The sequence below is a fragment of the Eleutherodactylus coqui genome, chromosome 1 (genome assembly GCF_035609145.1).
Source record: "Eleutherodactylus coqui strain aEleCoq1 chromosome 1, aEleCoq1.hap1, whole genome shotgun sequence".
In the NCBI taxonomy this organism is placed as follows: domain Eukaryota; kingdom Metazoa; phylum Chordata; class Amphibia; order Anura; family Eleutherodactylidae; genus Eleutherodactylus; species Eleutherodactylus coqui.
In genome coordinates this window covers 357635923-357659349 of record NC_089837.1, presented here as the reverse complement: position 1 = coordinate 357659349, position 23427 = coordinate 357635923, and positions in this window count along the sequence as shown.

Genomic DNA, 23427 nt, shown 5'->3' with positions numbered 1-23427 from the left:
GCAGAAGACTGGCATCAGGTCCTGGAGGAACAGATCACTGCGTGACATCATGGAGGATGGGGGTGAGTATTCTCAGCTGCCCTGATGGATTGGATCCATCAGGGCAGCTGAATCTTTAACTTTATTTAACTTTTTATTGACTTTAGCGCTGATCGCATTACCGGGGTTGATCACCCCGCGACCCCTGTTGACAACTCCGTTAACCGACAGCATGTCCACAGCCCACGGGGCTTTAATCCTCAGAGGATGCATGTTTTTACGTCCTCTAGGATTAAAGCCTAATTTGCTATGGGGCCGTCACTAAGGGGTTATTAATAGGGATGAGCGAGTATACTCGCTAAGGCACTACTCGCTCGAGTAATGTGCCTTAGCCGAGTATCTCCCTGCTCGTCCCGAAAGATTCGGGGGCCCGCCGCGGGGCGGGGAGCTGCGGGGGAGAGCAGGGAGGAATGGAGGGGAGATCTCTCTCTCCCTCTCTCCCGCCCGCTCTCCCCTGCTCCCCGCCGCAACTTACCTGACAGCTGCGGCAGCCCCCGAATCTTTAGGGACGAGCAGGGAGATACTCGGCTAAGGCACATTACTCGAGCGAGTAGTGCCTTAGCGAGTATACTCGCTCATCCCTAGTTATTAACAATTGACTTATTCATTTTAAATGAATAAAGAACAAAAAGCTTATTTTAGTTTCCTGATGGTGTAAGGCACAGAGCAACATGCAAGGTATCTCATTTATTATTCTATTCAAACCTCATTTCTTCTGCTTGGGAAAATGCATTTCATGCTATAATTTCTAGATTTATTCAGTTGTGCTTTGTGGTGTCGGGCTTTAGGGCACAATTTATTGATTCATTCCTGATAAATAAAGCCTGTTCTTCCAAAAGATTGCCTAAAATATCTGCTAATCTGAATTGAAAAGATATAACTGAATACTAATGATCTCTTATGTGCTGCACAAAACACAAATATCTGCATGACTTTATTACAAACATCTCCTTCAGAATTGAGCATTACGAATACTTACATAGGGATTAACTAATTACAAATGCATAAAGGAAAAACACAATTTTGAGTGGTCATAGGTCCTTTTTTTATTTTGCCTCAATTATTTGACTAACAAGCTTTGCTTTGACCCTTGACTACAAACATGCACTCATGACTCGTGACATCAGTGTTTGGCTTGTTTAAAGGGGTTGTGCCACTTCTATCTGTTTTGCTGCAGAAACCCTATTGAAGTGAATGGGACTCAGCCTGCAGTACCAACTTGGGCCACTATGCAATGTACAGAGCTGTCTGCATCCTGCAGCACAACAGCTACCGTGTTTCCCCCAAAAAAAGACCTACCCTGATAATAAGCCCTACCTTGATTTGGGGGGAGGGGCTGGAAATATAAGCCCTCCTCCGAAAATAAGCCCTAGCTACACTAGGTAAAAAAAACAAAAATGCAAATACTCACCTTGCAGCCGGCGTCTTTGTTTCCCATTATGGTCTCCCCGCTGTCATCAGTGATGCCATTTACTGAATAGCTGTGAATGATCGAGCACCGGTTGTGATTGGCTAGCACTCAATCCAATCACAGCACTAACTTGCTGCAGGCGGGGGAATTCAAAGCCCCCTTAACCAGAGAGAGATGACAGCAGGGAGGATTATAGAGCAGTCTGCTGCACCACCAAGGAGACCATCGCTGAGGACACAGACGTCGGCTGTGAAGTGAGTATACACCCATCTCCCGATGGCATAACCCCCCCCCCCATGACAAGATGATCGCTTACAATTCGCTCAAATGGCAGTTTGAGTGACAGTTTTGAGTGTTCATTTTTCATAAGCTGTTAAGTAGCTAATTAGCTACTTAATAGCTTATTACTGTGGAAATGAAGCTCACGCTGTATACAGAAGACAAGTGGGACTGCAATCTTCTGTATCCAGCTGTTCTCTTCTCGGAGAGCTCAGCTGGTATATACAGCTGAGTGCTCCGAGCGGGGTATACAGAAGACAAGCGGGGCCACTTGTCTTCTGCATACAGATGTCGTCTTCTTGGAGCGCTCAGCTGGTATACAACTGAGTCCTCCAAGCGGGGTATGCAGAAGACAAGCAGGGCCACTTGTCTTCTGCATACAAATGTTGTCTTCTTGGAGTGCTCAGCTGGTATACACCTCAGTGCACTGAGATGGTTTGCAGAAGAGAAGCTGAACCACTTGTCTTCTGCATACCTGTGATTTGTTCTCCGAATGGGATACCAGCTGAAACAATAGTATCAGCTGTATCCCACTGAGAACTAAGTGCGTGGCCCTGATAAAGCTGATCGCTGACTTTTAGCAAGCTAAAAGTCAGCGATCAGTGAAATGTGCATGAAAAGTGCACGATGGCCGCGAGTTTAGACGAAACGATCATCGCTCAAGAGATGGCTTTTGAGCGAGAATTGTTGTGTCTAAATAGGCCTTTAGTCTTATATATTTAACATATTGGGGCACATGTATTACTGGATTTATGCCAGAAATTTTGGCAAAATTTGTACCTTCTTTATCTTGATCAATTTAGAAAAATGTATTGTTGATTTGCACGAAAAAAGTATAGCTGTCTCGCGCTCCACTTTTCAAAGGTGTCTAGAATTGGAGATATGACTCGCTTCTTGGCTATAATTTAGAGACATCTATGACATGCAGGTTTTTATAAAGTCACAAAATTTGTCACAATCTCACTCCAATAGTTGAGTGGTGTGCAGAGTAACTCAATATCTCAACACTTATTCAAAGATGTGACAAATTTATCAACAGCATGCAACATTGGTCCCATTGGATAAATTGGTCCCATCTTTAAACTGGAGAAGGGAAACAAAGCTGCCAGAAAACTGACATCAAAATTTCCCCTAATGATAAATACCCCCAATAGTCTTCATATATACAGGGTGGTTTCACCTTTAAGGATGACTGATAATTGTAATGGTTGAACAGTTGACTACATTTCCCTTCACAACAGTGGCAGACATGCTTGATTGTTACAAACATGTGTTGAGTGGTACAATAAGCTTGATAATTGAAAAATCACACTTGGTGGTTTTAAAAGTTGAAGAACTTTATGTTCCAAATTTAAAGGCCCTCTACTGGGTAAATGTATCACATTTTAAACTGAAAAGTGGAACAAAAGTATGTCAGAAAAGTTGCACCAAAAATTGCCCTGATGATAAATTTCCCCCTATTGTCTTCAATCATCCAACTGATTTTAGAGCTGCTGAGTAGAGATGAGCGAACGTACTCATTTCGAGTAATTACTCAATCAAGCACCGCGATTTTCGAGTACTTCAGTACTCGGGTGAAAAGATTCGGGGGGCGCCGGGGGGCGGGGGGAGGTGTGGCAGCACGGGGGGTAGCAGCGGGGAACAGGGGGGAGCCCTCTCTCTCTCCCTCTCCCCCCCACTCCCTGCTGCAACCCCCCACTCACCCATGGCGCCCCCCGAATCTTTTCACCCGAGTACGGAAGTACTCGAAAATCGCGGTACTCGGGCGAAAAAGGGGCGTGGCTGAGTACGCTCGCTCATCTCTACTGCTGAGCATAATCTTTACTAATACTCCGGCCTTTTTCAGAACCCTAGACACCAGAATTCTGGCATCTAAAAGTCACTGTGCTGCCAGAAGGAACAAATATATGAAAAAGCTTGCACCTTTTAATACATTTGTCGCTGAAAGATGGGTACACAACTTACTTAGAACACCGTGTGAAACACCAGTCTAAGTAAACAGCCTCCACGGTCTTACAGTCAGATAATGCAAACCTAGAAAGCCTTGAAATGGGCAAAATTATGACAGTACTGTAATTAGGGTTGCCACCTTTGTCACAAAAAAATACCATGGCGGGATCCAGCCCAGCGTGTTCTCGAGAGTAGATGACATTTAGTGTGAATCACTCAGGTCAGTGATCTGTGCCTGCATGTAGATTGTATGCGAGCATCTGCAGCGTGTTCTCGCGAGTAGATGACGTTTAGTGTGATTCACACTATAAGTCAGCTACTCGCGAGAACACACTGCAGTCTGCAGACGCTCGCATAGCATACAATCTACACACAGGCACGTGTGACATCCCCCAGAGCGGTCCCAGCATTAATAGTGACACCCCACAGAGCGGCCTCAGTGGTAATAGTGACATCTTACAGTGGCCCGCAGTAGTAATTGTGACACCCCACAGAGAGGCCCCAGCGTTAATAGTGACACCCCACAGAGCGGCCCCAGCGTTAATAGCGACACTCCACATCGGCCCCTGTAGCAGTAGTGACATCCCACAGCAGCCCCCTGTAGTAATAGCGGCCCCCCTGTAGTAATGGTGGCATCCCACAGCGGCCCCACAGTGATGTTTTAAATATAAGCCCTTCCCTAAAAAACAACCCAAACTGGTGTAAAAAAAAAAAATGATACTCACCTTTCTTCAGCTGCCGGGGCTCAGCCGCGTCCTGTCTCTGCTGTCCCCAACTCTGCACTGAAGTTTTTTTCAGCAGTCGGGGAATTAAAATCTCCGCCTGCTGAAAGAGCTGCTTCTGATTGGCTGAGGCGCTCAGCCAAACACAGGCAGCTCTTGGCCATTTAATGAATGACAGGCGAGAGCTGCCTGTGATTGGCTGAGCCAATCAGAAGCAGATCTTTCAGCAGGGAATAAGACCCTGTCTTATATAAATGTTTGCCCCAAAATAGGTGCTAGGTCTTATTTTTAGCAGGTGTCTTATTGTACTTACCTAGCGGGCTCGGTCCGTATACCTCCTGCTGCTCTCCAGAGCTCCGACGTGCTTCTTGCAGTTCTTGAGCAGCTGTCGAAGAATCAATCACAGCCACCGTGTTGTGGAGGCGGGATTTATGAATTGACCAATCAATGCCGCAACTTAGCCAATTCATAAATCCTACCTCCACAATGTGCTGGCTGTGATTGGTTATTAAACCACTGCTCAGCCAGTCAATACAGTGCTCAATGGACCAATCACAGCCATCGCATTGGTTAATCGAGTGCTGCATTGAATGGCTGAGCAGCACTCGAGAACCAATCACAGCTACTGCTTCCTGGAGGTGGGATTTATGAATCCCGTAACCAGGAAGTGATCTTTTGTAGGTGGGCAAGGACTGCAAGAAGCATGTCAGAGCTGCGGAGGGACCTGGACCGTACCTGCTAGATAATGTATTCCTTTTTTCCATGTAATGCAGCTAGGGCGTATATTTCAAGCCTCCCCAAAAATCCCAAAGAATCAGGGTAGGGCTTATTTTCAGGGTACATCTTTTTGGGGAAACAGGGTAGGTGACAGTTCAATAGTGATGCTTAAAAAGTATAAAAGTAAAATAACCTAGAACAGAACAATTATAATATTTTCCAACACATAAGGTACCTTACAAAGTAGCAAACAGATTTAGCATCAGCCCAACATGTATAAATAAGTGTACACAATAATCTTAACTTGGGGTATTTTCAGACCCCACAGTGCATACGAAGTGTTACAAAATATTTTAAAAAACTGAAAAAACAAGCAATGATGTAGATACAAGTCATCAAAATCAATAAGAAACGTTGGAACATTATCGAATATATGACTTTCTCTACTAATTATATAGTGGCCAAACTTTTGTTTTTATTGATCATTGATTACGTTGGTGTGGAAACATTTCTCTACCTGACACTGCTTACCGTCTGTTTGTAGTTTTCCAGGATATGTGGTTCAAAGAAAAGCACAGATAGAGCAATATAGAAATGATAACTCCCCTGATGAAAATTTTACCTCCCTCACCAACTGTTACACATATTAACCTGAAGTCACTGATTGAAGGCCAGTTTAATTTGCATCACAGTAATGTGAGCAAAGTGTTTTATAACCACATTATAGTTTGCACCAGAACATGATAAAATGTATGAGTAATTCAATTAGAAGAATAGAAACAATCTGAGGTAGGAAGTATATTCTAGGTAGGGCAGTTGTAATCATGCAGTGCATTGTAATCTGCAAAATTAATAATAAATCGGTAAAAAGTCTTCTTGGTAGTTGTGCACCTAGTGAATCATATAGGTGCTGGTCAGACTTGACCAGCATTCTTGGTTGGTGCATGTCTTACACATTCCCAGACAATCAGAACATGCCATTGCATAGAACAGGATGGATGTAAGTTGCAGCATGATTATGCTTGAAGAAGGCATGGAAGCCATTGGTGTGAAGGAGACTCAAGACGTAGCTGGAACTTTCCAAGATTTTTTAAGGAATATGAGAAAAAATTACAGCTGTATCATCTGCCATGCTTGTCACTTTTTCTTAAGACTCTTGTTATGGAACCTACAAGCTGCAATTGCTTTAGCGGTGGCTAATCTAATGTGTAGGATCTAAGAAATCTCTGTATTCTTTCTCTTTAACCAATACAAGGGATATGGACTTTCCTGGTTGGATTCTGAGGTCACAGAGCCCAGAAGTGCATGAGACAAGGGCAAAGTCAACAAATGGACCATAGATCAAAACCAAGAGTAAAAATATAGACTCCAGGTGATAAATCCAAAGGCGTGAGACAAGAACAAAATCCAGTAGCAAGATCATAATCAGTGTTATAATCGTGTGGGCAAACTAAGAACAGGGCCCACAAGATCATGACCACACACTACTACACACTACTGAGTGCACCACCCCAGAACGCCAGAAGGGGAGGAACAGCAGGTGTCCAAACCATCTGCGGGGAAATACGGGGAAACTTGCTCCAACAACAGCATGCAACAGACACTACAACACAGTGTGTCTAACATACATATGAACACCAACATACTCAGAACACGACTATCCACACCTGATGTTTGGCCACCAGCACAAACACTGGACCTGTCACTGTTCACATACTCATATCATACTGCAACATACCCATGCAACATAATAACATAGCTAACATAACATACTCAGAACAGGACTATCCACACCTGATGTCTGGCCACCAGCACAGACACTGGATCTGTCACTGTTCACACACCACTTAATGCATACCAATATAGATGTTGCGTAACACACAACATAGCTAACATAACAACATAACATAATGCCCCCCCACTTACAAAAGGGGGTGCATTATGTTACCATCATGTGGGCAAACTAAGTACGGGGCCCCCCTGATCATGACCAAAGAGGACTGGGTACGCACACGGGTTTCTGGCAAACTGACCCAGTGCTAAGAGGAGGTTGACCTGGCCCTACCTAAGCGGGGACATTGCCCCAATATGGGCAGTCCAGCGGTCTTCGGATCTGGGCCCTAGCTGATCCTAGGAGCCACGCACCAGAACAGGACGCATTCACATGCCACATTACAGGGACTGAACAACAGGACACACAGAGCCAGAATACACAGCATACAGCAGCCATAATGCAACCACTAGTAACAGATAGGAAGCTGAATATAAATACCAGGTATTAGTTGACATTTTGTACAAAACATGAAAGCCAGCGGGCCAACTTTACAACTCCTGGCTATACTGCTAGTCCCTACACTAACCAGGAGTCCTGCAGAACTGGACACAGTTCGCACAGAACACTGCAACAGGACAGGATACAGATAGCAGGTCACACAGCAAGCTAACACAAAACTGACAGAAAATAAATGAACAAACGGACATGAACCAGCAAGATACAGCTCACACAGCAAACTTCAACAGACAAGGATTTATGACTGCTCACCCTGAACACCAGACAGAGACTGACCAGGAGCTGGGTTTATATGTGAGCACAAACTCAGAAGATTGGCTAGCAGGAAGTACCACACCCAGCCAGCTCAATCATTAACCCTGAGAGTGCTGTGCTGCTGGAAGCACAGAAGTACAACATGTCTCAGCAGCACATGTAACAATCAGAATGACAAACAATACAATGGTATACAGGATGTATCTGAATTCACAGACAAGGAATTACAGGCTGGATTTCTCTGTAAACTGACATGGGTACAAGCACTGGTGTAACTACAGAGAATGCAGGGGATGCGGTTGCACCCGGGCCCAGGAGCCTTAGGGGGCAATGAGGCCTCTCTTCTCTCTATAGAGAGCCTAGTACTATGAATAAAGCATTATTGTTGGGGGCCCTGTTAGGGGTTTTGCATTGGGGCCCAGGAGCATCAGGTTACGCCTCTGTATTAAGGGGTTACGAGAAGTTAGGGGGCCCCCCCAAGATAAACTTTTGCACCGCAGCCCATGAGCCTTTAGCCACGCCCCTGGGTACAAGCAGGAAGACAAAGCTGGAACGAGGAAGGGTGAGTTGGGATTCTTAGCAACTATAAATAGTCAATGGGTGAAGTCAGCAATGAGTAATTAACAACTGTGATCTGTAATTTATTACAGGATTACATATACTGTATATATCATCCTGATTTTATTGAATGTACTGACCTAAGTAGCCCTAATATATTAGATGGTAGATTATATGATTCAGACTCAAAAAGCAGTCAGTTGATTCCATACTGTCAAAGTCTCACCTGTACGATGGTAAAATAAAGTTGACGACTGAAAACTAATAGATACGTTTAGTACATAATGTGCACTTTGCTTACCTCTATCATCAACTGATCATATTTAGGTGTCAGAAGAGTGTTCCATTTGTCAGGGATAATTGCTGTCTACTAGCCTGTTGATTATGTTTGTGACAGTAGTATACTGTAATCTAATACAGCTATTTTACTAAAGCAGTTGGGCACAGTGATTGACATTTTGAATGTTAAGTGACTGGTATGATATTCAACCTTCTGAGTATAATTGCAGACTTCTAGTGTTAGATAATTTAGTGCATGCAGTGTATTATTAGCACTGTTTAATATAATAAATATAATCTATTAATATATCCATTTGCTTAATCATAAGTTCAAAGTTTGAAGAACTGCGGCACATTTTGCAAGATGCCTAGAATAGTCCAACAACCTTCACAGTGTAATTCAAATTTACTGTTCATGATCTACTTCTTCTCACATTGATGCCTTCAATGATTCAAGGCAGGGAGAACACAGAGGCCGTCGAATGGCAGCTGTTCAGCTTAGCGATTGAACAAGAGTGCTTCTATGGGATCCCTTGCCGGGGAATACAGCTGTGCACTATGCAGCTGTCTGGGCCTGACTCTAGGACTTGGTTATATATGCACTCCACATCAAACTGGTCACAGCACCATTTCGCTATATTGTTGAAAGCATGCAACATATGTTGTCTTTGCTTGCAGTACTACAATTTTGACTTAATAGATGACAGTATATATTATTGTGGTACCATCTGCTGTGATTGTATTGATGTGCAATTGCCTATTACCCTGCATCAAACCTCAGTGAAAGAGTATAACATTTCATAACAATGTCCGGAGGTTTATTACTGTATATGCTCGAGTATAAGCCGAGTATAAACATTTTCTTGTGCTCAAAAAGCCCCCCTCAGCTTATACTAGAGTCAGGGAAGGGTTAAAAAAAACCAAAAACTCCATACTCACCCCCCAGCCGGCGTCTGTGTCCCCAGCGGCGTTGCGACAAGCTGCTTGAATTCCTGTGTTCCCGGCGGTGGTGCGTCAAGCTGCTTGAATTCTCGCTGCTGTCATCACCCGCCGTCCTCTCTGCTTGGCTCTGTCATCCCCCGCCGTCAGGCTGTGAATGATCGAGCGCCAGCTGTGATTGGCTGGAACTCGATCCAATCACAGCGCTTATTTACACAGCGCTGACGTCTGGGGATTTGAAAGCCAAGCAGGGAAATGACAGCGGGGAAAATTCTAAAGCAGCTTGCGTGCGGCAAGCTGCTTCAAGGCTGCTGCACACTTCTGAGAGCAATTTTGGGATGTGATTGACGTCCCGATATCTCTCTCGCAATCCTTCTGGGAGCCCTGCATGCAAGGTCTTTCCGCAGGGAAACAGCCTCCCATCTCTGCAGGGCTGATGGAATCTCCTGCCATGGCTGTCACAGCAGTGAATCTCCTGCCATGGCTGTAATCTTCTCCCATTCATTCCAGCGGGGACAGCGGCAGCAGCACCAGCCAGGTTGAAATGAATGGGAGATGCTCGCGGTCCTCTGCCACTGCGCGTCTTCTTGCAAGTGCCGGCACTCTTCTTCTCCCCGGCCCCTGAAAGCGCTGCCTCTGATTGGCCACAGCGCTCAGCCAATCAGAGGCAGCGCTCATTCAATGAATGACAGCTCTGCGCTGCCTCTTTATGAACTGGCTTTATATTGCACTGCTGTCCGGCAATTACAAAATATATATTAAGGCTTTTTCTAAAGACTGTATGCACAATTGCGCATGCTTCAATGCATCGTATTTGCACAGTGAACGAGGTTGATGAGGTAGATTTGCTGAGGTAGACAAAGTACTGTCCTTTTTTGCACACTGGACTGTTCATACATGTGCGCAAAACACCTCCACCCTGATTTCAAAAGCTATTTAGCCTAATGAGGTACAGATGTCTTCCACAGAATTGCGCAGCGTATTGCATATGTTCCTGCATTTTGAGCACGTATGGCGGCCCTTGAGTGCAATATGCAGAATGATAGAGCAGGACCTATTTTTTTGCGCGGGCATGAGATGCATATTAAAAAGACCTTGGTGAGAACAAACCTATTGACCATAATGGGTTCTTTTATGTGCACAAATACAGTCATACAGTCATCTGTAGAAGCCCTTACATAGAATAAAGGGAAAACTGACCGGATGGTCCAGAACACTATATTGCACATCAGTTATCATGTGAGTACATTTGGAATCATACAGATTGTTCTGAAAGCTTCCATACATACCATGCAATTATTCCTTCATTCAGTACACTCATTCTTTATGTGATCACTAGTGACTGTAAATTAGATTTTTGCTGGTGAAAGGCATATAAAATGTGTTTGATGAGAAAAATAGAACAAATAATTAGATGAATGTAAAATAAAACAAGTTCCTTGTTCTGAAAGCACATTAAATGCAGAAATGTAGATTTTCCTGGGGGATGCTTAATATCCAATATAGTGCATACGTATTGAATAAAACCATCCTGATGATCAAATATATTTATCTAATGAAACCATGTAGGTTATTAGTGTGTTCTACTTTCCATACCGAATAATTCCTTTTAGCAGTCCAGAAGCTTTTATATCATAAGCACCACACCTAAACTGAATCTGAATAACTAAGCATTAGTGCTTTCCATCTGAAGACTTGGGGTAGATACAGTCTGTCAACCATCTGTTCAGATATCATCTTGTAATGTTTCATTTAGATTATTTTTACTGAAATTATAATTTGTAGAATTGATCCTTAATTGCTGTATATTTATACATACATAAACATGGTACATATCATTTCCCAAAGGAAACAATGCATTTAAACATAACTATACGTAAATAAATCATATATTCTCCCATCCCCAATAAAACCTATTAAACACATACAAACTATACAAACCATGAAAAGAGAATTAAAAAACTAAGTTAAATGAACTAAAAAAATTAAAAACTCATTCTCCTCAACCGTCTTGTAATGTTTCACCCTGTTCAGTGGCAGGTTAAAGGAGTGTATGGGATTAAAAAAAGGTTTTCCAAAGACAGTGCTACTCTTATCCAATGACTGTGTCTTATATTTTGTAGCTCAGGGCTCGTTTACACGGGCATGACAATTTTCGGCCGGTCGTGTCACGTTCATAGCGCGGCCGAAAATCGCTTGAACGGGCGTTTAAAACTCCCGTTTTAGCACCCACTCAGACAGCCCTGGTTTGACGTGTATACACTGAGCCCAACATATCGTTGGGCGAGGGGAGACAGTTTAGTTCTTCTAAACTGCCTCCCACTTTCCTCACCGGCTCTGCAAGGTGTGGGGCGGGATGGGGTGGGAGCTAGTGTGCTATGCTCCCACCCCTTGTTGGCCGCCAGCTATGGGAGGGGGCAGGGCGGCTCCCCCCACTACCATTGTAAACAGCCGGCAAGGGGCGTAGAGGAGGAGGGAAGGGAGAGGGAGTTTAGCAGACACGCTGCTAAACTCCCTTCTCCGGCAACTGTCATAGGCACCTGTAGGAGTCTATGGCAGCAGCCGTATTCCGGCCGGGAAAGATAGTTCCAGAACTATCTTTTCTGGCTGGCATCAAAGAGTACTGCAAGCACTATCTTGGCCGGCTGGGCACTTTCATGCAGCAGAAAAATGCCCATCTGAACTGAGGCATTGGAAATGAATGACTCAGATGGGTAGCGTATATCAGCTGGCCGTGAAAACAGGGCTGATATACACCTGTGTGAAAGAGCCCTCAGCCTCAACCTGGGGAAGAGTACTAAGGGCTCATTCACATTTGTATTTGAGCTCCATTAGGGCGTTTTCACCCATCTGTTCCATTTTTGGAGCAGAGAAACTGAATTAAAACTGACATAAATGTTTCAGTTTTTTTTCCCCCATTAATTTGAATGGGTTTTCTTAAAAATAGAAAGCTTTCAGTTTGTTTTTGTGGCATTATGTTTCTGTACTTTTAGATGAACAAATAGCATTGTCTGCAGCACTATTTAAACAAAAACTGCAATCTAATGCCCCTAGTGAAACTAAGAAGGAAAGGAAAGTTTAATAAGAATGGTATAAAAAATATTTTCTCTGATTGATCAGCCTGATCAGAGCAAGTGAGTTCAGTTATTAGATAATGAGCTTTTGCAGCTACATTTTTTCAGTTGTCAGCCTGGCTTAGTTGTCATTCATAGCAAGTATTTACTTTTCATCAATAGTGCTTGCTAGGGTAAAATAGAATGTCAAGCCAGTTTGAGTCTGGCTACTAGTACAACAGGCCCAATGCTCTAGAGTAATTTGCAGTCAGCACCCAGCATTTGTGGAAATGGAGGCTTTCAAAGGTATTCAGTTCCCAGTCGCCACTACTTTTCCCGATGTGCCGTCCCAGCCCTGCACGACCACGTCTCCCGCAACATTGTACGCGCCCTCACCAACGCGGTTACTGCCAAGGTCCACTTAACAACGGACACGTGGACAAGCACAGGCGGGCAGGGCCACTAAATCTCCCTGACAGCACATTGGGTGAATTTAGTGGAGGCTGGGACAGAGTCAGAGCCTGGGACCGCTCACGTCCTACCCACCCCCAGAATTGCGGGCCCCAGCTCGGTGGTGGTATCTGCGGCGGTGTATGCTTCCTCCACTAAACCACCCTCCTCCTCCTCCTACGCAACCTCTGTCTTGCAATCAAGATGTGTCAGCAGCAGCACGTCGCCAGCAGTCGGTGTCGCGCAGCGTGGCAGCACAGCGGTGGGCAAGCGTCAGCAGGCCGTGCTGAAACTACTCAGCTTAGGAGAGAAGAGCCACACGGCCCACGAACTGCTGCAGGGTCTGACAGAGCAGACTGACCGCTGGCTTGCGCCGCTGAGCCTCCAACCGGGCATGGTCGTGTGTGACAATGGCGGTAACCTGGTGGCGGCTCTGCAGTTCGGCAGCCTCACGCACATGCCATGCCTGGCCCACGTCTTTAATTTGGTGGTTCAGCGCTTTCTGAAAAGCTACCCACGCTTCTCAGACCTGCTCGGAAAGGTGCGCCGGCTCTGCGCACATTTCCGCAAGTCCCACATGGACGCTGCCACCCTGTGGACACTGCAACATCGGTTTCATCTGCCAGTGTACCGACTGCTGTGCGACGTGCCCACACGGTGGAACTCTACGCTCCACATGTTGGCCAGGCTCTATGAGCAGCGTAGAGCTATAGTGGAATACCAACTCCAACATGGGCGGCGCAGTGGGAGTCAGCCTCCTCAATTCTTTACAGAAGAGTGGGCCTGGTTGGCAGACATCTGCCAGGTCCTTGGAAACTTTGAGGAGTCTACCCAGATGGTGAGCGGCGATGCTGCAATCATTAGCGTCACCATTCCTCTGCTATGCCTCTTGAGAAGTTCCCTGCAAAGCATAAAGGCAGACGCTTTGCACTCGGAAACAGAGGCGGGGGAAGACAGTATGTCGCTGGATAGTCAGAGCACCCTCCTGTCTATATCTCAGCGCGTTGAGGAGGAGGAGGAGGAGCATAAGGAGGATGAGGAGGAGGGGGAAGAGACAGCTTGGCCCACTGCTGAGGGTACCCATGCTGCTTGCCTGTCATCCTTTCAGCGTGTATGGCCTGAGGAGGAGGAGGAGGAGGATCCTGAAAGTGATCTTCCTAGTGAGGACAGCCATGTGTTGCGTACAGGTACCCTGGTACACATGGCTGACTTCATGTTAGGATGCCTTTCTCGTGACCCTCGCGTTACATGCATTCTGGCCACTATGGATTACTGGGTGTACACACTGCTCGACCCACGGTATAAGGAGAACCTTTCCACTCTCATACCCGAAGAGGAAAGGGGTTCGAGAGTGATGCTATACCACAGGACCCTGGCGGACAAACTGATGGTAAAATTCCCATCCGACAGCGCTAGTGGCCGAAGGCGCAGTTCCGAGGGTCAGGTAGCAGGGAAGGCGCAGAGATCAGGCAGCATGTACAGCACAGGCAGGGGAACACTCTCTAAGGCCTTTGACAGCTTTCTGGCTCCCCATCAAGACTGTGTCACCGCTCCCCAGTCAAGGCTGAGTCGGCGGGAGCACTGTAGAAGGATGGTGAGGGAGTACGTAGCCGATCGCACGACCGTCCTCCGTGACGCCTCTGCCCCCTACAACTACTGGGTGTCGAAGCTGGACACGTGGCCTGAACTCGCGCTGTATGCCCTGGAGGTGCTTGCTTGTCCTGCGGCTAGCGTCTTGTCAGAGAGGGTGTTTAGTCCGGCTGGGGGAATCATCACAGATAAGCGTACCCGCCTGTCAACCGACAGTGCCGACAGGCTTACACTCAGCAAGATGAACAAAGCCTGGATTTCACCAGACTTCTCTTCTCCACCCGCGGACAGCAGCGATACCTAAACAATACGTAGGCTGCACCCACGGATGGAAGCATTGTTCTCTATCACGATCAAAAACGTGGACCTTTTTGCTTCATCAATTTGTGTATAATATTCATCCTCCTCCTCCTGCTCCTCCTCCTGAAACCTGACGTAATCACGCCGAACGGGCAATTTTTCTTAGGCCCACAAGGCTCAGTCATATAATTTTTGTAAACAATTTTTATACGTTTCAATGATCATTACAGTGTTGAAACTTTCACCTGAACCAATTTTTATTTTAACTGGGCTGCCTCCAGGCCTAGTTACAAATTAAGCCACATTAACCAAAGCGATTAATGGGTTTCACCTGCCCTCTTGGTTGGGCATGGGCAATGTTTCTCAGGTACATTAGTACTGTTGGTACACCAATTTTTTGGGGCCCTCGCCTACAGTGTAATCCAATTAATTTTTTGCCCACCTGCATTAAAGCTGATGTTACATCAGCTGTGCTGGGCACTGCAATGGGATATATTTATGTACCGCCGGTGGCTTCCTGGCACCCACCCATGCTGTGGGTCCACAGGGAGTTGTAACTGCATGTGTCCACTTCTAAAGAACCCCAGTGTGACTGGGGCATGCAGTGTGGGCCGAAGCCCACCTGCATTTAATCTGACGTTAGCTCTGCTGTCCAGGGCACTGCAATGGGATACATTTATGTACAGCCGGTGGGTTCCAGGGAGCCACCCATGCTGTGGATGCACACGGAATTCCCATTGCAGAGTTGTACCTGCCTGAGACTATTTATAAAAAACCGCAGTCTGACTGGGGCATGCAGACACCTTGACAGAATGATAGTGTGTGGCACATAGGTTCCCCATTGCTATGCCCACGTGTGCAGCTCCTGATGGCGGTGGCACAGGATTATATTTCTCATTGCTTCTGTACAGCATTGTGAGCTATCGCCCCGCCCCTTTTAAAGAGGGTCGCTGCCTAGCCGTGTCAACCCTCTGCAGTGTGTGCCTGCGGTTCCTCCTCATGGCAGACGCACTTATAAATAGACATGAGGGTGGTGTGGCATGAGGGCAGCTGAAGGCTGCGCAGGGACAATTTGGTGTGCGCTGTGGACACTGGGTCGTGCAGGGGGTGTTGGGCAGCATGTAACCCAGGAGAAGTGGCAATGGAGTGTCATGCAGGCAGTGATTGTGCTTTGTTGGAGGTAGTGTGGTGCTTAGCTAAGGTATGCATTGCTAATGAGGGCTTTTCAGAAGTAAAAGTTGTTGGGAGGGGGGGGGGACCCACTCTTGCCACTATTGTGGCTTAATAGTGGGACCTGGGAACTTGAGATGCAGCCCAACATGTAGCCCCTCGCCTGCCCTATCCGTTGCTGTGTCGTTCCCATCACTTTCTTGAATTGCCCAGATTTTCACAAATGAAAACCTTAGCGAGCATCGGCGATATACAAAAATGCTCGGGTCGCCCATTGACTTCAATGGGGTTCGTTACTCGAAACGAACCATCGAGCATCGCGATAATTTCGTCCCGAGTAACGAGCACCCGAGCATTTTGGTGCTCGCTCATCTCTACCTACAACATGATGTGAGCTGTGGAGACAATCATGAGAGCTCCCACCTGTTATGCTAGCTTCCTAGCTTTGTTTTCTTTCTGAGGCAGCATTTTTCCCTCTGCTGCGCTGGCTGCCTTGCTGGCCCCTGGGCCTTTGGTTGTGTTGCACCATGGTTTCTGTTGTGGGGGAGCGGAGGAGCAATGATAGTAGGGGCTGATTTGATGTGATGCCTGTCTGTCATTTGACCAAGTTAAGATGACAAGGAGGAAAGAAGCCAATGGTGGGTGCATGTGCCCTTTATGATGGCACTCAGCTGCAGGCATCTGCGAACACTACTGAGAATACTTTGCAGTGAGAAGCTGCCTGTGCAACATTGGATTCAATTTTGAATATTGACTAAGGTGATTGTGCGGAATTCAGGGAATGATTTGACCATTCTTATCGATTTACTAAGAAATGCCACAAATGCAGTGAACGGGTTGGCAAAATTGGCTCGCTCAACCTCTCCTGCAAACTCAGTAAGAAATACTCAAGAAACCATCTACAGTTGTGTCTGCCTTCTCTGATGGGATATTTTAATACATTATCTCACCCGGCTGAGAAGGGTAAGCATGGCCCTGTTTTTATATGCTTCATATGCCTCTATAATGCACACAATTTCAGCAGAAATTTGTGGTGTAGATATGCAAAATGATACACAAAATGATACTACTCTACATAAAGTTTTTCTAGCTGTGACTAAAAGCAATATTGTTTTGGCATCTCTCTATGCTCAGGTTGGTAGCCTAAAAGAGGACATTGGATTTACAAGACAGGATTCGCAGAAAGTTACTGAGAGATTGTCTAAAGCAATGATATGTATTAATAAAACTGATTAAAAAATCATTCCTATGAAGGATACAATTAGTAAATGGGAGCAGTTCGTCCGTACTTTGCAATATAAAGCAGATGATCTGGAAAACAGACTAGAGAGAAATAATTTGTGACTGGTGGGGATCCCAGAAAAGGTAGTAGGATTGTATATGAGAGAACTTAAAGGATGAGTGAAATGAATTATTGGGGAAGATACTTTGTCAGCTTTCTTTGCTGTGAAAAGGATTCACAGAATTCATACTAAACCGCCTCCACCTGGTGCAACGCTCAGAACGGTTTTCATTAAACTCCTGCGTCATAAAGATTGGGACATTATTTTAAAGAAAGCAAGAGAAATCAAATAATTAACTATGGACCATAATCATATAGCTGTCTTTCCAGATTATTCAGTGGACATACAAAAAAATAGATGCAGTTTCAAGTAATTAAGAGAAGGTTGCCGGGTTTACTGCTGATTTATGCTATTTTGTATGTAGCACAACTGATGCAGGAGAATACTTTTTTCTTTGATAATTCTAGGGATGTTGCCACCTGCAATGATAAATATGAACAATAAACAATCAAACTGTTCTTTCTGGAGGTTGATGCTTCTTCCTCCAATGCAGGGGCAATCCTATCACAAAAAGGTGCATCTGGAAAGAGGGTGACATGCGTTTTTTTCTCAAAGTCATTTTTCATGGCAGAACGGAATTGCTCTATAGGGGACCGCAAGCTACTACCTATAAAGATGGCTCTGGAATTTTGGCAGTATCTTCTGGAGTGAGCTTCTCATCCCATTGTAATTTACACCGACCATAAAAATCTGGCATATCTTTAGACCGCACAGCGGCTTAATCCCTGTCAATCTCGGTGGTCCTTGTATTTTCAGCCTGCTGATCAGAATATTAAAGCTGATGCACTACCTAGAGCATTTTTAATGACACAGAGGAGGTTCCACAATTTATTATTGAACCTGCCAAACTGGTAGCTCTTGTTCGGGTTAAAGATATACCAACGGGGAAGATGTTTGTGCCTGAGGCCAAGAGAAAGGGTGCCCTGTCCCGGGGTCACTGTTCCAAATTAGCTGGTCATTCTGGGCAACACAAGACCAGCGGGCTAATTCATTGTTGGTACTGGTGGCCATCCATGGTGAGGGATATCTGCAATTTTGTGTCTTCCTGCACTTCCTGCGCCCAGTATAAGCCATAGAAACTGAGACCCACAGGCCTGTTGTGTCCATTACCTATGTCTAAGGCTCCATGGCAGCATATTGCCATGGACTTTATTACTGATTTACCTCCGTCCAGAGGCTGTACTGTTATATGGGTAGTAGTGGACTGATTTTCTAAAAGAAATTCATTGATCACATTTTCTTCGTGGCTTTCCTAAGCATATTGTGTCAGATAGAGGGCTACAATTTACCTCTAGATTTTGAAGATCTCTTTGTAAATTCATGGATATATATATATATATATATATATATATATATATATATATATATATATATATATATATATTTATATATATATATATATATATGATTAGACTTCTCTTTTGCTTATCATCCACAGTCCAATGGACAGGTGGAGCGAACCAACCAAATCCTGACTGGATATTTTCGTCATTTTACAAATGCCCACCACGATCATTGGGTCTATTAGAAGGTATTTTGCATCACTCCTTAGTTTCTTAGCTCTTTTCATTTAACCAAATAGGCATAGTAGACTAGAGTAAAACTGAAATTTACAAATTAAATACAAAGTAGATTTCCAAGTACAAATAGAAGCTAAATCAGACAAGATGAGACTAATAGGACTCAACTCATCAACTCCTCCAATGTTGGACTTCACTGCATAGAATTCGCAGGTCACAGTCATCCAAATTAAAACTGTATTAATGGTACTGACTTTACCTTAAACCTGCGTTTATTATGTTACATGCCCCTCAAAATGTGTACCACTTAGGTTGGTATATTGATGCAAACATTCCAACAAGCATTTGACTCTAGTTTCCACTAATCTTGCATCCTTGAATGAATCAACACTTACATTATAAAAACTTGTATTAATTTTAATAGAAATGTCTACAAAGTCTGTATCCATGCCTATGAGTTAAGAATCACATGAGCAATTTGTGTTAATTACTGTTGTAAAAGTATAGTATCTGACCCAGGTGTAATTCCATCTCAAGGGGTTTAGCATACTTGAATCTCTAATTTTTGTTTCCACCCCCAGTAGGAAGATATGATGAGGATCACAGAAGGAAATCCTCAAGCAATGAACATATGTTGTATAACAATCATGCTCCTGTGATGAATGCCTTAAGTCACAAACACATTATAGTCTGCGGGGGACTCAGCTAGTATATTAGAATTATGTGATGAGAAGCCAGAGGCAAAGCATCAGACGATATTGTAGAATTATCTTCAATCCACCTGGGTTTTCTGAAATATCCAATTCAAGCTATGAAAGATATTCTTGAAGTAGACAAATACCATCCACTTTAGGGACAAACAAGCTGATAAGTTGTACTATATAGTTTTCATCATATTCTAATATTGCTTCACTTCACAGCTACTATTCAATAAAAGGTAGGATTAAAGAAAAAGTGTAAGAGACAATACATGAGAAGAAAGTAAGGACAGACTTAGGGTCCTTTCACATGGAAAGATTATTCAAATTATCGTTAATTATTAGAGATGAGCGCGCGTACTCATCCGAGCTTGATACTCGTTCGAGTATAAGGGTGTTCGAGATGCTCGTTACTCGAGACGAGTACCACGCGGTGTTCGAGTCACTTTCATTTTCTTCCCTGAGAAATTTGCACGCTTTTCTGGACAATAGAAAGACAGGGAAGGCATTACAACTTCCTCCTGTGATGTTCCAGCCCTATACCACCCCCCGGCAGTGAGTGGCTGGCGAGATCAGGTGTCACCCGAGTATTAAAATCTGCCCGCCCGCGGCTCGCCACAGATGCATTCTGACAGAGATCAGGGACAGTGCTGCTGATGCCGGAGCTGCTATAGGGAGAGCGTTAGGAGTTATTTTAGGCTTCAAGAACCCCAATGGTCCTTCTTAGGCCATAGTCAGAAATCGCAGATCGCACCTATCTGCGATCTGCGATTCCTGTTCTCTTCTCTATATGCGCTCAATGGGGCCGGCGGCAGCAGTGCCGACCCCATTGAGAACATATAGAAGACAAATCATTCTTCTCTGCCACAGCTGTAACAGCTGTGGCAGAGAAGAACGATGTTTGCCCATTGAATTCAATGGAGCCGGCAATACAGCAGGTTCCACTAAAAGCAATGGGCTGCCGGCGTGCGCTGGATGAATTGTCGGGAAGGGCTTAAATATAGAAGCCCTTCCCTGCAATTCATCCAGAAATGTGTTAAAATAAAAAAATATATATACTTACCTTGTCCCGGCAGACGGAGTTCAGCGCGGCCGGCAGTGGGTGTGAAGGGGGTGTGAGTCAGACCTGCCTCTGATTGGCTCAGGCCATTGCTTTCAGTGGAACCAGCTCTAAGCATGTAACCCAGGAGAAGTGGCAGCGGAGTGTCATGCAGGCAGTGATTGTGCTTTGTTGGAGGTAGTGTGGTGCTTAGCTAAGGTATGCATTGCTAATGAGGGTTTTTCAGAAGTAAAAATTGTTGGGAGGGGGGGGGCCCACTCTTGCCGCTATTGTGGCTTAATAGTAGGACCTGGGAACTTGAGATGCAGCCCAACATGTAGCCCCTCGCCTGCCCTATCCGTTGCTGTGTCGTTCCCATCACTTTCTTGAATTGCCCCGATTTTCACAAATGAAAACCTTAGCGAGCATCGGCGATATACAAAAATGCTCGGGTCGCCCATTGACTTCAATGGGGTTCGTTACTCGAAACGAACCCTCGAGCATCGCGAAAATTTCATCCCGAGTAACGAGCACCCGAGCATTTTGGTGCTCGCTCATCTCTATTAATTATCATATCATGCAAAAATGAATAATCGTTCGGTGTAAACATGGTCAACAATTGAACAATGATAATTTGTTTGCTCATAATTTGTTTGCTGGCATAAAAATCATCATTTGTGATCTGCCAGTCGTTCCATGTAAAAGGCAATCGTTCAGTCATTCGCAAACCATTCCCAAGCATTTCCAGACTCGCCTGACAGACCGAGGATGAGTTGAAAAAAATGACCAAAAATGTAAATAACTATCTGCGCAAGTAAACGGACATCGTTTGACATCATACAACTCTTTTATTAGTTTGCTCCATGTAGAAAGATGCTTAAAGGTAGTCTTGAACATCCTCATATTATCCTCACTTTACCACCACGGGGGCCTTGTAAAGGAAAGCAAAAAGTGAAATCCAACTATCTTCTAAGCTTGGAGATATCCCATTTGAAATAAAAGACAGTTTAGGGGTGATTGAATGACAACATACCATTATATAAATGGACAGCACATAGATTTGGCTAATGATATTTAACCCCTTGGCACCATCTACTGTACATGTACAGTAGTTGTGCTCGGAGTTTGCATGGGGTGAGCTTGAGAGAGGAGTCCACTGGCTGTAAAACCCAGTTGACTCCCAGCCTCAGTGAATAGTCTCAGAGTCAATTCCCATCCTGGCCATTAATTATTTAAATGTTGGGTCTGCAGAGGGAGGGCCTACCTCTGTTTCTTGAACTCCCCCCTCATGATGAGATCGCAGGGTGCCATTCGGTGCCATACTAGATAACTGGAAATTATTCTAATTGTTATATTCAGACTTTTTTCTCCCAATAATGTAACTATTTCACAAAGGTTCTAGCAAACAGATGGAATTTTCAAGCAAAGAAGTAACAACTTTTGAAGTGATAATATGTGTGGTAACATCAAGTGTAATTGTTTAAACAGTAATAGAAGTGATATTAGTTGCAGTAGTAATGGTTGTAATAGCTTTTATGTACTTCTACACAGTGGGAAAATGGGGAGTGTATAGTTACATACAGCAACATGCAAGCTTTCACGATGTTTGTAAATCTGTATGACCCTCCTCTGAAATATAAATGGAAGTTACTGTAACTGAAGGACAGCGTGATGGTTCAATTAATCAACTAAAACTAAGGTGACATTAAGCATTATCATTCACTATGATGGAATGGAAAATTGAATCACCTTGACCTTGTGAAAGTACATCAATTCTTCACAATCAGGAGTTACAGTAACAAATGTCATTAAAATTCCCAGCAACAAAAATATATCCAGAGCATAAAAACTAATACCCATCCATTAGATTTTCATTATGGAATGGACAATATCATAGTGAGCAATGTAAGAAGCAACAACTGGAGAGCAGAACGAAAACAAAATACTATTTAAATATAATAGACTGGATGTATGTAATTCTCTTAAAGTATAACTATCTTAACAAAAACATTATTCTATAGGTGGATGTAGACATGTATTAGATGTGGTTAAGCCAAAAATGTGTCTAACTGGAAAATTGCAGATCTGTTTACATCCTGTTGCACTTTTCAGCCTATGCATTGACTCCTCAGTTCTGTTCCACATTCCATCTTACAACATGCAATCCCACAGACATACTAAGAGAATGTGCAGCTGCATCTTCCTCCTCCATTACTGCAGGTCTACTATTTACTCTATGGCTACACAATTTCTTAGTGACTGAGATTTCTGAAAAAAGTTAAGTACGGTGTTAGCCAGTAGAGCAAAGTGTGATTGTTCTCTGTAAGAGAAACTAAGTAATCTTGTAGATATGATACCTTTTAATGACAAATAAAAATACATGATGTTATAACAAGCCTTCGAACCTCTCAGGGTCCTTCCTCAGGCTTAATGGAACAAATCTAAAGATGTATTTACCTTAAAACATATACACATGATCACATGGGAGGGCACAGACATGGTGAACTTAATTTGCACATAGACAAATACCAGAGATGGGATATAAGAGCACAGATGTTTTGCGATTAATAGCACTTACCAGGGAGGGATGAGTATAACAGTAAATAATTAGTCCAGCGACAAGGAATGTGAAGGTTTATAGTCTCTAAATTGATGTTAGGGGGTCACCACCAGGTCAACGTGTTACCTCTGCTCTGGGTTTCTCATGTCTCCTAATCTCCACTGATGTAAAAAAAAAACCTCTAAGATTCATACCATTTCTAATAGTATCAAAAAACACCCAGAGGTTGCCCTTTGTCAGATCTGAACCTAGAATTCCAACAGTG